Here is a 15,793-nt window from a genome sequence, read left to right on the forward strand (position 1 = left end):
TTAATTTGATGACCCAGCCAGCTGCACCTCTCCACCCCCGCACCCCCAGCACAAAAGAAAAAGCCACTACCTTACTCCTTCAGAATTACATTCCCGCTCAGGTGGTCTTCTTAACTACCAGCCCAGTCCAAAGAACCCTCGTCATATTTCCGGGTTCATCTGAACCAGACATTCAAGTAGTGCCCCCACATGGATATTTAAGGACCATGGAGGAGGGGGTATTCCCTCCTCCCCCTGTGTTCCACCTCCCAGAAGTGGCTGCTTTTCAGAGTGGAGGTGATTCAGCTTTCCTAGAAGATCATTTGCAGGGGAAAAAAATTTACAGTACTACAGCTGAGAGTGCTGCCTGCTTCCCTCGATGAAAAAAAATCCTGCTCTCAGACACATGGAATTCCCATTGATGAGGTTTGGCCAACACCAGGCACTGGATTTTCCCTATTAAACTTAAAGCTCAGGGTGAAAGATGCAGGGGTGGGAGAAGGGATAACGATACCTTTTCAACCTTTTCAGCCCTCTGGGGGATTTGAACTTTGGCCCCCAAGGTCTAATGGCTGATGTTCAAAAGCCCCCCGCCCTCCATCCCTCCACCTCTCTTCCCCAAGCTCCTTCCTAACAAAGAATGATTCTCTTTGCTACACACAATAAAGCCCTGGTGGATTTACCCAGATTAAAAAACCCCTTGAAGTCCCTGTCAAAACTAATCTTCTCAGGAGAAACACTTGTTGATAACCACCTCGCTTTGTGCTGTAGCAGGGAGGAGCTGGGAGGACCAGAACCCAACAGAGAAACTGGCTTGTGACCTCCCTATCGTCACATGGCCCCAGGCACGATACAATCCCTGACCTCAGAGAACGCCCCTCCTCCCACGACACACAAATATTCTGCAAGCCCCCGCCCCATTTAGCTTCTCCACCTCAAGCTCCCTCTGTAACACCACCAGCCCCTCAAAGCAGGAAGGCCAACCCTGTAGGTCCCCAGACCGACAGACCCTGGCTGAGCTCCAGCCTTTCCCTCCTTCTCTGCCGCCCCCGAGCTTTAACTCTTCACCCTGCAGGGCCCAGCCTCTCTTGTTTTTCCTGCTGCAAACTTTGTCAGGAGCCTTTTCAGGCGGTTTTCCTCTATACAACCAGCCCTTAAGATATCATGCATAAAGATTTCCCTCTACAGGTGGTTGTGAGCTGTAGCAGTTTTTGCTCTTGCAATGGAAACATTTATTTTAAATTTCATTTTACCCACAAATAAGCTTTTAAACAAAAATTATTTTACTTACACCCACTAAAGACTTAGCATTTTCTCCAAATAGTGGGGAGAAGATTAAGTTCTCTATGCAAGACATGTTACCACTCCCATCACCACCACCATACCCTGATTCTTCATCTCCCCGACTCTCCCCACTTTGCTCTGACTTCATGAAGCCTTTTTGGAACTAAATTTTCATGTGCAAAATAATTACAAGAATTAAGACACTCAGTGAATGAGAATCAATCCACGATACGGCCAAGTGGCAGAAGCACATGCCCACTACAGAATACCCCTCCACCTTCCACCCCCAAACCACAGAACACTAGGGTGGGGGAAGCCAAGACGGCACCCCCTCCCCAGCTTAACAACAGAGGACTGTCTTCCAGCTGGCTTGCCTCCTGCAAAAACCACACACACAAGACCCCAGGAAAGCCTGCCCAAGAAGTCTAGGCAATTTGTACAAAGATAATTGTTCAATGAAAACGACAGTAATCATGGTCAGTCATACAAATCTACTCCTCCAAACATTCACCAACTGACATCATAAACTTTGCAAAAGCCAAACACAAGACAGTGCATGGTATAACCTACCTTGGCGAGCTCCTTCACTTTTTGTGCAAATGTTTTCCCCTCCGCATGCTTTACATAGATTTCTAGGGAAATTTGGAAGGACTGGTGAGGGGGTGGGGGGTGGTGAGGGAATGAGGGTAATATAAATAAGGAAGCATTTTAAATGCACCACGCAAAAAGCTCGGGATTTCACGTTATGTGTCTGCACTCTTCCCGGAGCAAAGCAAAACAGTTCGCGTTCAGTGCCAGACTTGGAGGGAGAGACAGAAGAGAGAGGGTGGGGGAGAGAGGGAGGGGATGAGAGGGAGGAAAGAGAGGGAGGGGGAGAGAGAAAAAGAGGGTGGGGGGATGCTGAAGGAGAGAGGGAGAAGAAGAGAAAGAAAGAGGAAATGAGAGAGGAATAGAGGTGAGGGGAGAGGGAGGGAGGGAGAAGAAAGGAGGGGGAGAGCCAAAAGGAAGGAGGAGAAAGAGGAGGCAGCCCCCTCCCACGCTCCCACCCCCACACATTCAGGCACCTTCTGAGTAACTGATCAGAGCAAAGAACTCATCTCCCACGTTTAAAAACCCCGTTTGGGACTAAGTCCCGATGCACACGCGCTCGGGTCTATTTATAGACAGACCCTAATGATATGTATTGCATTCTGAACGTAAATGTGAAATGTGTGTGTGTGTGCGGATTATATACGGTTCCTTTGACAGGTATGATTTTTTTTTTTTTTTTTTTTTTTTTTTTTTTTTTTTTTTGCACTGCAGTGCGTCTGATTATATCTGTTTGGATTTTCTTCTTTCTTTTTTTGCATCTAAAAAGCATGCATCAAATTTGAAGGTGTTCGGGAAAAATGGTGGGGGTCTCAATGCTTACAAAACCCTGGCTTTTTTCCCCCTGCAAAGCTGGGATATTTGCAGAGTTGGGGCTGTTTGAAAAGGCTCCAGCCCTGGCTCAGTGTAGCACGCCCAGTTCCAGCAGTGTGTGCTATTGACCTGCATTGACGTCAGTGCGTCATTAGGTCTCCCTTAGAAACACTGACTTTCAAAAATAGTATCAAATTAATTCAGTTGGAGCCTGGTGAAGAAAGGATACTAGCTGGAATCAGCCATAAAACTCCAGAATTTTCAGCCCTAGATCTCTTCTTCTTTTTCTGGGAGCCAAATAGAAATCAGATTGTATGGAAAATGCCATTGATGGGATTTTTTTTTTTTCCTTAAGAAAAGGGACCAAATTAGATTGCAAAACCCAGAACTGCCTCTGTGTTTTTTTCTTTCCCTTCTTTTTTCTGATCTAAAAATAACCCCCTGCTTGAGCTGACTGCGGTATCTTTTGTGTTGCAGCTCTCTGTTTTTAGCAGTCCGGTCCCAGTGAAGGGTGGAACACAAGTACAGATATTGATCTATTGATATTTGCAAAGCCAGGAATTAATTTTAATGAAACAGGTGGGCCCTATTGTGGTGGTCGGTAATAAAAAAGAGAAGGTGCCGTGGGCTCCATTTATGTCATTCACACATTCCGTTTCATTTTTTCCAATTCATTTTTTAAAGACATAATTACCCCACCCCCCATGTGTCTCACATGGCTTCTGACCAGCACATGCAACCCCCATTCATACAAACATGAAGCACTGGTACATTCAAACTCAGTGGAGACAGGGCATTCATAAGCAAGGGTTCTGGGATGTTCCTTCCTTCTTGCAGCTGCTTGGCAGGAAAGGCACAGCAGCCCACCAAAGCAGGCTTAGGTTTCATCTGGGGGACCTAAGTATGAAATCTGATAATGATATTGTATTATTAAAATCTGCATTTATTTAAACATCTGCCTTTTATGGGGGGTGGGCAACTGCCCTCTTCACTTAGCTAACAATACAGTTTTCACTGGTCCATTTCACAATTATACACTTTTATAAATACTTATGGATTATATATGTGAATACAGAGTGCCTCCCCCACGGAAGCAAAGTGGGTGAGATTTGCCACTTTCAAAGTATTTATTGGAGAGGGGGTGGTTGGGGAATGTTGGAGTTTTCTATTTTCAGAGGAGGCAGTTTACAATAGTTTTGCAAAGTCTTCATTTCCCACATATCTTGCTTCTCAGCCCTCCCTCCCTCACTTGCCCTCCTCAGATAGGTTCACTTGGGCCTCAGGATGATAGAAGAATTTGGTTTCTCCGACCTATTCAGTCTTTGGTCTCTGCTGAGACTGTTAATGAGGGGACTAATTGGGGCCATCGGGTATAGGGGCTCTCACAGAGGCCACTTGGATGGCAAAAGCTATGGGGGACCTTCAGTGGGGCAGAAGAGGAGCCCAAAATGGATTTAAATCATATGATTTCAAATTAAGTGGCCCTTAATTTTTTTTTTTTATATGCTCATGAAATCAGGTTTTCAACTGGTAACTACCCAATCATTTTTGCTTATCACCACTTCCTAAAAGAATGCGGCGCCTCCTTTCATTCCCTCAAATCTGGTTGGGAGACAGAAGGGAAGATGGTCTTATTAATCTCAACATTTCAGATAAGCACAGAATATGAATAATTCTGCCTGACCAGGCTAGTAGGTCAGGGGAGTAGAGGTCAGAGAAAATCTAACCTGAGGTACCACTCATCTGCCCCTTGTTCAGCCCCACGGGCTAGTCAGGAGGCTCTGTGACTAGAGTTTATCTAAGGACAATTCCTGGTGCCTGGAGGAGCCTTCAACTGACGACAGACTGACCACATGTTTTCACTTGTCTTTCCCCCGACTTTCTTCTCTGGGGCTTCAGGGAGGACAAGGCAATTGCCAATGGTTCATGCTGCTACGCAGCAGTGGCAGCAGCAAAAGGGAGGTGCTGTGAGAAAACAGAATATTCCCCTCCTCCCCCCTCAACCCAACACTCATAGACTTTGGTAAAGATACTGATCAGTAGATGCTTCCAGCCAGCCAGCCAGGCACCTGCAAACCACTACCCCAGCTTGCAAGGGCTCCCATGCACTCTTCATCACAAATACATTCATTCACAGAAACTTACAGTCATTCATGCACCTGCACACCACCACATTCATTCATATTTTAGCCACAACTGCAGTCACACATTCGCCTGTAAAGGCTGGGTAAGTATGAAGAGCAGGAACATGCCTTCAGAACATGCCTTCATTCTGCCCCCTCCCCTGACACACACACACACACACACATATGCACGCGCGCGCGCGCACACACACACACACACACACACACACACTGTCCTGCTTCCTTGCTCCAGGAGGTTTCAGCTTGGAAGCATGCAAAATCCTGGCAGGAAGAAATTTCTGCCATTCACAGTCAAATCCCTAGACTGTATAAAAACCCCCTGACCTCATCCATGATTAGATCACGGACAAGATGCCCAAGTGCTGGCAGAGCTGCAAATGCCTAGGTGGATGAGGGGGGCTGGTTCTTTTTCTGGCCTGGTTTTCCTCACTTGGCAGCCCAGTGACTAAAGACAGGGCCAAAGGAGGGGCTTGCAGTGTGGCCCAAGCCTGCACAATGCCCCACGTGGCCCGTTCAGATGTTGTCCTCAAGGGATAGGTGAGAGTTGTCATGACCTGTGAGGTACTGCGGCAGCCAAGGCTTGGCATTCAAAGGCCTTGGGAATTGGTGTTAATCTGCACTGGTGCTGAGGATGGTAAGCAGGGGGCTGTGCATTTACCCTCCAGATCCACTCTGCACTCACTCCACTCTGTTCTGAGAGGTTGACCTCTAGGGACTGCATTAAGACTCTCCTGATCTCTGGTTCAGCCAATGGGGGCCCTGAGAGGGAAATCCAAAGATGGGAGGGAGGCATGGCGGCTTATTTATTCCCCACCTTCCTCCCTGCCAAGCGATGGGATGTCTTTGGCTGTGTTCTTCTGTGAAAACCACAGCTCCTGTCAGGTGGCCCCTGAGCAGCTGCAGTTCCAGGTCTCTCCAAGTTCTGGACTAGCGTGAATACATCGAGACCAGTGATTCCCAAACTCTCTAGGTCTGTGGAACTCTTAACAGGATGACAGTCACTTGCCTCAGTGGTGCCTACTGGCAACCGAAACCAAAAACAAACAAACAAAACACTCCCATCAGAATGCTGGGTAAGTAGTGTTTATTGACATAAAACAAGGCTGGGGGGGCTTTTTCAGTCCAGAACATGAAATTACAGAGTAGATGCTGCTGGAGAGATTGCTGACTAGCAGGTAAGGAAAGTGGGCCTTCCGCTTAGTTGTTTACCAGCTTTGTGATCATGGGCAAATTACTTAATTTCTCTAAGCCTCAGTTTCCTCCTCTGTTAAATGAAAATAATAAGAATTATAATAAGACCCTCCTCTTGGAACTGTAATGAGGACTGTATGAGATAATGTATGTGAAACAGTGTACCACAGGTGCCCAGCACAAAAATAACCTGCAATAAATGCTAGCTATTTAAATATTAACATTAAGAGTATTAGTATGTATTCTATAAAATGACTATTTATGGGACATCTAGAACTTTCAAAGTTTTTAGACAATGGCCAAGAATAAGATGTTCATTTTATTTTTTATTTTTATTATTATATTTTTTGAGATGGAGTTTCACTCTTGTCACCCAGGCTGGAGTGCAGTGGTGCGATCTTGGCTCACTGCAACCTCTGCCTCCCGGGTTCAAGTGGTTTGCCTGCCTCAGCCTCCCAAGTAGCTGGGATTACAGGTACTCGCTACAATGCCTGGCTACTTTTTGTATTTTTAGTAGAGATGGGGTTTCGCCACATTGGCCAGGCTGGTCTTGAACTCCTGACCTCAGGTGATCCACCCGCCTCAGCCTCGAAAAGCGCTGGGATTACAAGCGTGAGCCACCGCGCCTGGCCAGATGTTCATTTTATATCATGACCTGATGATACCCACAGTGGAAAAAAGTAACAGTTACCCTTAAAACCTGCAATGCACTCTGCTATTTCCTCATTTGTTCTATGTCATCAAAAAATGTAAGTCACAACACCTTAATGGCTTGAGATCCACAACTGGAGAAGCTGTGATCTGGTAGACTTGCCAGGGATCAATGTGATGAAGACTGAGTCGTCTCTGGAGGTGACAGGATAGGTAAAGACCATTTCCTGATGTCTTTTAAACAGGTATAGTTACATTAATGGAGGAAAAGCAGCTGGGAGTGTTCGCTGAAGAATCTGAAATTCAGACAAGCATTTGAGTGGACTTATGTGTAAGAAACTAGGACTTGGAGAAGGGAACTCAAATGTAAAAAACATGGTGCTTGCCCTCAAAGAATGTATAGTTTAGTAGCAGAGCTTAGATTCATTCACTCCTTTATAAAACTGAGTACCTACTATGTGTAAGGAAGGTTCTACATCAGTGAACAAGACAGGAGTTCCTGACATCACAACGCTTAACTTCTTATGGTAGTGATAGGCAACCAAATTCGCATAATATGGTTCAGACAGTGGTAATGGCTCTAAAGAAAAAGGGAGTGGAGAGTGTCTGGTAGAAGACATATTCTAGATAAGGTAGTCAGGGAATGCTTCTCTGAGAAAATATCTGACCCGAGACAGGAATGAAGTGAGGGAGTGAGCTGTGTAAATTCTAAAAGAAATGCACTCCAGCAAGTGCATAGACTCTGAGGAAGAAATAAGCTTGGAATAGTGCGGAAGCAGGAAGAAGGACAGAGTGACCAGAGCTTAGTGAGCAAAGCAGAGGGTGGTAGGTGTCTGAGAGGTAGACAGGGCCAGATAACGTAGGTCTTGACATTCATACTAAGTCTTGAATAACATCTGAATGTGATGAGAAACCATTGTAGGGTTTTGAGCAGGAGAGTGACATGGTCTATGTTTTAAAAGGATCACTCTGCTGCTCTGGAGAGAAGTGACTAAAGAGGGTGAGAAGGCAACAATGGGGCCGATCAGGAGGCCATCCCAGCAGTCCAGACAAGAGATGATGGCGGCTTGGAACAGGCTGACAGTGATGGAGGTGGTGAGAAGTGGTCCAATTAGCAGTATCTACTTTGAAGGATGATGTCTCTGCATATCCATAATACAACGTGGAACGTGAGGTGCCAAGATAGAGTACACGATGTTGTGGAAACTCAGATGAAAATTACATCTGGCTGGGGGATGAGCTGGCACTTGAGCTGTGTTTTCAAGGATGAGTGGGCAGAAATGGTGAGGGAGGAGAGAACTTTCCAAAGAAATGAAAAAGCATGCAATTGAAGGCAAAGAAGAGGGAAAGTAGAGGGCACATTCAGGGCCCAGAGGTAATTCTGTGGATATGGTGAGCCTGAAAGCGTAGAACAGGAATCAAGCTGACCAGGTAGGTTTAGGATAAATCATCACGGGCCTTGTGTGCCATGATAGCATTTGGGCAACGGAGAGCCACTGCATGTTTCTGAGGATGATTTCATGTGATCAGCACTGAGCTTTACAAAGTTCTGGGCAATTGGGGCTGAATGGGAACCTCGAAGCCTGTGCTTTGGGCCTCAGTAGACTCATTCGTCAAGCAGATCTTTGGCCTTCTCTGATCCTGCACCCTTTGTTCCAGCCAAACCAGCTTTCTTAGTGACCAGCAGGCTGGCCAGAAACACTCCCTCCTGCCTTTGCTCATGCAGTTCTCGGCACCCAAAGCTCCTCTCCATTTATCCAGATCTTCCCCCTTCTTTGGCTCCTTGGTCTCTATCGCTCTCTCCTTTCTATCAAAGCTCTTGTCTACACTGCTCATGTTGGCTCTTAACCTCACAGACCCACTGACATTTTGTTAAGTATTTCCAGAACACAGGCCTTCTCCCACGAGACAGAAATTCCTGTCAGTCAGGCACATTACCTGGCACTCCCTTTGTTCTCTCCACAGTGTCAGGCACTCAATAGCCATTAAACTGACTATTCTCATTCCTCATAAGTGAGTTTGGAAAGCCAAGGGTAGAAAGGCACTTGTCCAGATACGCTGAAATCCAGACACAAAGCCAAAGGGACCCACTTCCTGCCTCCAGCTCTCTTCCTATTACTCCACTTCCTGGCCATCCCAGCACTGAACACACTTAGGTGTTGCCTTCCTTAGAACTATCCTAAGAGGAAAAACCCTCGCCTTGGGAACAGGATCCCTGTAAAAGCACGAACCCTCTGATTCCCCTCAGGGAGACAGGGAATGGCCTGGGTCAGATTCCATTAGATTCCTTGTCTTCCCCAGTCTGCCTCACACCTTGACCCTTCCCCAGTGCTCCATATTTGGTTGGCGGGTGGCTCCCCCAGCTCCCTAATCCAGGCTGTCTGCCACATCATATATGGCTTTTCACGGAGAGGGTTTGCTTCAGGGGCTTCTACTCTGGAGTGCTTGTCCCAGGTAGCCCCCCACCCCCATTTTGTAACTGCCCAATAGGTTCCTTTTACCCACTTCCCAGATAGAACAGATTTATCAACGGGGGAATTGCAATAGAGAAAGTTTAATTCACACAGAGCTGGCTGATCGGGAGACCAGAGTTTTATTATTACTCCAATCAGTCTCCCTGAAAATTCCAGACTAGGGTGTTTAAAGGATAATTTGATGGGTAGAGGGCCAGGGAGTGGGGAGTGCTGACTGGTTTGGTCAGAGACAAAATCACAGGGCCTCGAAGTTGTCCTCTTGTGCTAAGCAGGTTCCTTGGTAAGGGCCACAGGACCAGACAGCCAGTTTACCAATCTGGGTGACGCCAGCTGATCCATCAACTGCAGGGTCTGAAAAATATCTTCAGCACCAATCTCAGATTTTCTAATAGTGATGTTATCCCTAGGAGCAATTGGGGAGACTTAGAATCTTGTGACCTCCAGCTACATGACTCCTAAACGGTAATTTCTAATCCTGTGGCTAATTTGTTATTACTACAAAGGCAGTCTGGTCGCTAGGCAAGACGGGGGTCTGTATTGTGAAAGGAATGTTATCTTTGTGACAAAGTGAAACTATAAGTTCCTCCCAAAGTTAGTTCAGCCTATGCCCAGGAATGAACAAAGGACAGCTTGGAGGTTACAAGCAAGATAGAGTTGGTTAGGTCAGATGCCCTTCACTGTAATACTTCTATTATAATTTCTGCAAAGGCGGTTTCAATTTCGCCAGCTATTGGAAATAACAACTAGCAGAGACACACGTTTGCAGACAGCAACAGGCTTTGTGGACTACCTCACCACCTGACACCTTGCAAGCAAATGGGTCACTTAAGGACACATTGCAAAGGCACAAATAATGGGTTTCCTTCTATTCTGTTGCTGGGGACACCCACTTTGGTGCTTGGCCTGTCTCGTGGTCTCCACCCCTCACTGCTTCTTTCCAAATGCTCTGCCTGCCATTTCTAGAAGGGGAAATGGGAGGCTGAGGGAATCAGTAAGGCACCCACCAAGGAACCATAAAGGACGCTGGATTCTTGCTCATGCCCTCAGCTGGGTGCTGGGCTGGGCCCAGGTTGCAGTAAAAGAGGGCTCCTGATCCAAAGGTCACAGGCATAGTAATGGAGACTGAACGGACCGCTGTGGGGACTCCACCCCCCAATTTCAAAAGCTCTTCCGCACCTCCTTCCCAAGCTTAGGTTTAAATTTGAACAAACTCATCTCTTGGGGAAGAGCCCCCTTACCCTGCCTCCTCCTCCCATGCGTGGAGTGTAGGGGCAGATGGGGTAGGGAAGGGAGACCTCCTTTTCTCAAATCCAGGCGGGCACAGAGCTCTGCACCCCCGCACCCCCGCTCAGCATCCCCAAGTAGGCCAGGGTAACAAGGCCTAGGACAGGGACGCGGCCGCTGAGGAAGACTTTCCCGCAGCCGCCACAAGCCAGTCGCCCCCGGCGCCACGGCCTCCCTCCCACGCGTGGAAGTCGAGCAGAGGCACAGGCGGCGGCACTGCCGGACCCGCAGGTCACGCGGGCGGCACGAGGCCCTGCGCCCTACGCACGTGAGGGGGCGGGGCCTGCGCCCAGGATCCCCTCTCGCGGCGGCTGACGTAGCAGCGCGGCCCCGCCCCGCCCGCTGCCTCCCCGTGCCGCCCAGCCCCTCCCGGCGTCTCCACTGCCCCCGCGCTGCTGCGCGCCGCCTCCGCTGTGAGAGCTCCCGCGCGGGGGCGGAGCCTTGGAGCCCAGGGACCCGGAGCTGGGGGAAGAGAAGGGCGCGGGGGCGGGGGACAAGAAGGAAGGTGGGGAGGAAGCAGCCTTAGGCCGGAGTGGCGGGCGCCGGGGGCTGCGCAATGCCCCCTGCCCGGGGAAGCTCCCTCCCTAGTCTCTCCAGAGGCTGTCCTGGACGCCCCGGGTTTTTGTTCCCCTAGATTTAGGGCAAGGAGAAGCCAGGATGCGGGATGAAGGTTGGCGGGGGGAGGTGGGTGAGGCTGGCTGTGAGGACCCTCCCGCCATCCACCCACGCGCGCGTGTTCTCCCGGCGCTGGCGGTGTCCTGCCCGCTCGACTGCTCCGGCTGCGCTCGTGACTGTGCTTCGTGCTGGCAGAATTCCGCAGCGTGTGCTCGGGGGTGGGGCGGGGGTGGGGGGAGGGTGGCACCTGGCTGCCCCTTAAGCTTGTCCACCCGCGGGTCTGCCGGGTTGCCAGGCAACACACTTACCTGCCCCCTCCCCCACCCTGCCCGGCTTCCCAGAGGCAGGTCGCTCCCGGCCCAGCCTCTGTGCCCTGCGATGCCCCTCTCCGCTCCGCGATTCAGTCCTGTGTCTCCATTCTGCACCTGGTTGTTCTGGAGGCATGGAAAGCGCCCATGTCTTCTCCTGGGCCTCGACAGCTGCGCCTCCCTTGTTCACCTGGGTGCTGATATGGAGGGCCGTAGTGGGGCTGCAGACAGACTGTCCACACAACCCCATCCTGTACCCCTTCTTGGAACAGGGCAGTGGAAAAACAAACAGGAACTGTGCAGGAGAACATGGAGCCCAAACACCAGCTCATTTCCACCCTTTCCGTGTAGATCACCCAGCACGTGTCCGCCCCCGGGGTAAATCTTGTAGTTTGGTTCCACTTAGCGCCCAGAAGACGCACTCGCTGTCCCTGGTAACTGGGCAGCAAGGCTTGGCCTTGGGGCTCCCTCCCCTGGGATGCAGTGCTCCTGACGTAGGGTCCGAGATAAGGCAGGACACACGGAGAGAGAGGTAGAGTGAGAAAATAAATATTATGAAAAGCAAGACTACTCAGCCGCGGCGTGCCCCGCGGTGATTCCACACTGCGCTAGAGGGTATCTGCTCACTCCTCTGACAGAGGGACTGTGTGAGAGGCGCTTCGTCCCTCCTCCAGCCTGGGGTTGGGAGACAGACCTGTGGCCCTCTTCCAGGCAGCAGTCGCCTGGGCTGAGGTCTCACCAGGAGAGAGGCTGCAGGGCTGGACTTCTAAGCTCTGTGCTGAGAACTCTAGGCTCCGGCAGTACACGCTATGTAGGTGCATGACCTGGGGAGTCTTCAAAACTGCCTTGCAGACAAGATCCATCCGCCTCCAAGGAGAAGTCTGGGCAGATAGCTCAGTTCCCCAGGTCCTTCCTAATGGATATGTTGAATCTGGTTGCCTGCAACATTAGAAATTTCAGGACATCCTTCAGAAAGCCATGTAGTACCCTCCATGCCACACTGTCATCTCAGAATTCTTGTTAGGATAGCTGTTTCATACAGGTTAGCAACTTGTTTTTTGACTTGAGTTGATTTTGTCACCTAATGTCACCTTGAAGACAGGGATTTATGTGCAAAGAGCCTCAGGAGAGGGCTACACTCCTTGGGGAGGAAAGGACAGGGCAGAGCGTTAGGATTCTCTGGCCATTTATTCATTCCCGTTTTTGAGGGCCTCCTGTGTTCCATGCCTTGTGCAAAGCACTGGTGGAACGTAGCAGAGGTGACATGGACTCTGATGTGGGGGAGAAAACAGTAAATGATTATATCACAGTGAGGTAATTGGTATAACTGGATTGCACATGAGGTGCAATGAGAACGTAAGGGAAGAAGCTGCTGAAATCCACCCAGGTTAGTCTGTCAGTCAGCGTGGGCTACAGGGTGCTGCAGTAACAAACGACTCTTAACATCTCAGTGGCTAAAAACCAATAAAACTTTGATCTTTCTCACATTCATGTCCACCAGAGGTCTCCTGAGGTTCCGCCTTAAACTCTCTTCATTCTGGAACTGAGGGGAAAGGTGTAGTTCCTCCATGGTCTCTCCACAGAGGGAAAATGAAAATGGCAGAGCCAAGCAATGGCTTCTGCTACAAAGTGGCATATGTCACTCCTCTCAGGTTTCATTGGCCAAGCAAGTCATGTGATTAGGTCTGCTGTAAATGGAGCAGGAAGTATAATCCTTCCACAGGGTCAGGCCAGTGGGGAGGGGTGGCTAATATCTTGGCCCATAATACAGCCCGCCACAGCATCCCAGAGGAAGTGATGCTTGGACTGTTTGCAAAAGCGGATTAGAACTGGAGCAGAAAAGCAGACGAAGCAGGGAGGATATTCCTGCAGAGGGAACCTTTACATTCAAGACAAGCCAGTCATCCCCCGTAAGTCCATATAGTGTAGGGAAACGTTCTTTATCCACCCTCCCCTGCCATGTTTGAATCCCTTTTTAAGAACTTGCCCTTGGTCCTGTTTCGAGGGTTGTCACAGGGAGAGGATGCTGGTTGTTGTACTTCTTCCCAGAGAAAATGGACCCAAGTTACCCCAAAAGGCTTGTCCTCCATGAATACTGGAATATCTGTGGTGAAGATAATTTTTTAAAGGACAAAATAATTAACAGGTTTCCTTGATATTCTAATCCTTGAGGCCTTAGAGACTTGCCAGTGTTGGGTTTGGAGGGCTACGTATGGGGACTGGGGAATATGGGAGTGACTGCAGCAGGTGTCAAGTGTTCTAAGATGTCAACCCATCTTCATGGAGATCTTTGAGGGGATATCTCCAGAAGGTTCTGATGGCTGCCTGGGTCTGAGCAACCCAACCTGTCTTTCCCGGTGAGCCTTGTCAAGAAAGACCTAATTCCTACCCTTTTCCTTCACTTTTTTTCCTGCTTTAGGTATCAAAAGAGGGGCACCTCTTGGCCAAGATGTAGTATTAGTCCATTCTCACGCTGCTATGAAGAAATACCCAAGACTGGGTAATTTATAAAGAAAAGAGGTTAATTTGACTCACAATTCTGCAGGGCCAGGGAGGATTCAAGAAGTTTACAACCATGGCTGAAGGGGAAGTAAGCATGTCCTTCTTCACATGGCAGCAACAAGAAGCTCAGAGCAAAGGCGGTGAAAGCCCCTTATAAAGCCATCAGATCTCGTGAGAACTCACTCACAATCATGAGAACAGCCTGGAGGTAATCACCCCCTTGATTCAATTACCTCTCACTGAGTCCCTCCCAAGACCATGGGGATTATGGGAACTACAATTCAAGATGAGATTTGGGTGGGGACGCAGCCAAACCATATCAGAAACCATGGTGGCAGACCATCCCCTCAAGTGCTGCTAAGTGAGAACAAATACGTGTTATTGATTCCTGGACTGTTAGTTAAGCCTTTTTATAGTTGTTAGGCTTTTCCTTTATTATATTTTAAGGGCCAGGCTCTGTATACCCTGGTTCTCTGAGTACCATAGTTGCCCCAGAAAGATTTCTTAATGGGTTGGTTAGTTGAAAGGCAAGCATTTTAAGAAAGTCGGGGATCTTTCAGCCTCAGGTGACTAAAAGTCCAGTCTAACTGGCTTAAGTTAAGGTAAATTTTTTTTTCTTCAGGTCACACAACTGTGAAATTCATCGGGCAGAGTTAGCTTCAGGCATGGCTTCATATAGGGACTTAAAATAGGCACCTGGTTTTTCTCTTTCTCTCTCTATCTAGGTTCTGCTTTCTTCTTGGCAGGCTCCCTTCCCAGGTAGATGCTTTCTGTCTGGTTGTAAGATAGTTGCAGAACTTCCAATCTTACACCCTCCTGGATTCAAGTCCACTAGGAGAGTCTATGCCTCTTCCAGCATCCCTGGCAACAATTTTGTGGGACATGGGTCTCTCCTGAACCAGCTGTGTTGGTCAGGGGACTGTGGTGCTCCATAAACTTAGTTCTAAGGCCCTGAGCCTGGGGTGAAGCCCTACCCAAAGTAAGGGACTGAGAGATTGAGAGGAGGTTGTTTCCAGAGGGCATCCAGGGGTGGCGAAGAGAGGAAAGGTGCATGGAAGATGAGGGACAAAAACAGCAGATGTCCAATTCACGGACAAGTCTGTGCTAGTCAGCTGTTGCTACAGTAACGCTACATAACAAATTGCCCCAAGGCTCCGTGGCTTACAATAATAAGCATCAATTATTTTCTCACTCATGTGTTTGTGGGGGTGGTTTGGGCATCTCTGCTTCAGGAGGCATGTTAGCTAAACTTGGTCCCAGGATGTGGGCTGGGTTCAGGTCTAGTCCATTTTCTCTCATCCTCTTTAAAAATGAGGCCACCTGGGGATGGCATGAATGGCAGGAGAACACAGGAGGGAGCAGAAACACACCAGATGTCTGAAAGCGTAGACTCAGAACTGTTACAGGGTTAGCTCTGGCCACATTCCTTTGGCCCAAACAAGTTACATGGGCAAGCCCAACACCCGTGGGGCTGAGAAGTATACTGAAAAATAATCCAGTTTATCACAGGGTCACTAAAAGTGAGATCAGCAAATGATTGGAATGGGCTGATACGAATTTCTCAAACTCCATCTGCCTTTGGCTTTACTCACAATTGTCCATGTAGACATGCATAAAAAGGCTCTGCTGAGTAAATCGCATATCAAGTTCTTTTGTCCGCCCTAATTTCCCCCTACACTGACCCCAGCCTTCAGGCTTCCTCCCTGCACCAGCTCTCTGTGATTCACTTCTCTTTGAAGCTGTGCAGGCTGGTTCAAGAGCTATGGTTGGTGGGTGTTGATAAGAAGTGAACATCTACCTGTCTAGAATGTATTGGAAGGCATTCTTCCTGTATATGGGAGACTGGATAAGATGAGATTACTTCTTGAGCTCCTTCCCACTCTAAGATACTCTATGTCAAATTCTGACCATATGTAGGGTTTTTTTGTTGTTGTTTATTTGTTTGTTTTTGATATGGAGT

General features: G+C 48.6%; 1 protein-coding gene and 1 long non-coding RNA gene across 3 annotated transcripts in view; both read right to left on the reverse strand.

The window, feature by feature from the left end:
* Positions 1-2,042, reverse strand: part of HSD17B12 (hydroxysteroid 17-beta dehydrogenase 12) — a 278,867-nt gene extending 276,825 nt beyond the window's left edge. For both annotated transcript variants that reach the window (XM_074013910.1, XM_074013912.1), the window contains exon 1: positions 1,834-2,042. The gene's annotated coding sequence lies outside the window, so the exon portion shown is untranslated. The remainder of the gene's footprint in view (positions 1-1,833) is intronic.
* A 7,143-nt stretch (positions 2,043-9,185) lies between these two features.
* Positions 9,186-10,655, reverse strand: LOC135967023 (uncharacterized). The gene is made up of 2 exons (XR_010580817.1): positions 10,129-10,655; positions 9,186-9,527 (listed from the first exon to the last, which is right to left on the reverse strand). It is a non-coding gene; the product is annotated as an uncharacterized lncRNA (long non-coding RNA).
* Between the last annotated feature and the right edge of the window lie 5,138 nt (positions 10,656-15,793).

This window comes from Macaca fascicularis, chromosome 14 (assembly GCF_037993035.2).
Source record: "Macaca fascicularis isolate 582-1 chromosome 14, T2T-MFA8v1.1".
In the NCBI taxonomy this organism is placed as follows: domain Eukaryota; kingdom Metazoa; phylum Chordata; class Mammalia; order Primates; family Cercopithecidae; genus Macaca; species Macaca fascicularis.